This window comes from Octopus sinensis, linkage group LG13 (genome assembly GCF_006345805.1).
Source record: "Octopus sinensis linkage group LG13, ASM634580v1, whole genome shotgun sequence".
NCBI lineage: Eukaryota > Metazoa > Mollusca > Cephalopoda > Octopoda > Octopodidae > Octopus > Octopus sinensis.
In genome coordinates this window covers 24,057,175-24,057,620 of record NC_043009.1, presented here as the reverse complement: position 1 = coordinate 24,057,620, position 446 = coordinate 24,057,175, and positions in this window count along the sequence as shown.

Sequence of the window (446 nt, the reverse complement as noted above, 5' to 3'; positions counted from 1 at the left end):
TATATATACGAGAAAAGAAGCAACAAGAATGGATTAGTTTTTAGTACAATTGTTTCATACAAAGACAGGCTTTATTAAAAGTTGCAAATATTGCAGCAGATAAAAGTGTCCCGTACTCATCAGCTAAAATACATATGAGTTCTCTAAACATCTTAGTGGGTTAGGCTACACTCATGAAGTATTGGAGATAATTTCATTAAAAGCAGATTCAGGTTGTAAACAGACTTCCAAAGTTCTTTAATGATGATGCACAGTCTTATCACAGGTTTTAAAAAAGCTTATTAGTTTCACAGAGAAGTTTAATCCATCCATAGTGTAGGTGTAAATTTCCAGAGATATGAGGAGGTATTTCATACTCACAGACGATGAATTTATCCATGGTTAATCCACAATGAGGTGGGTATAATTTCATGCTATATTATAAGGTATTTGCCACATTACTGAAA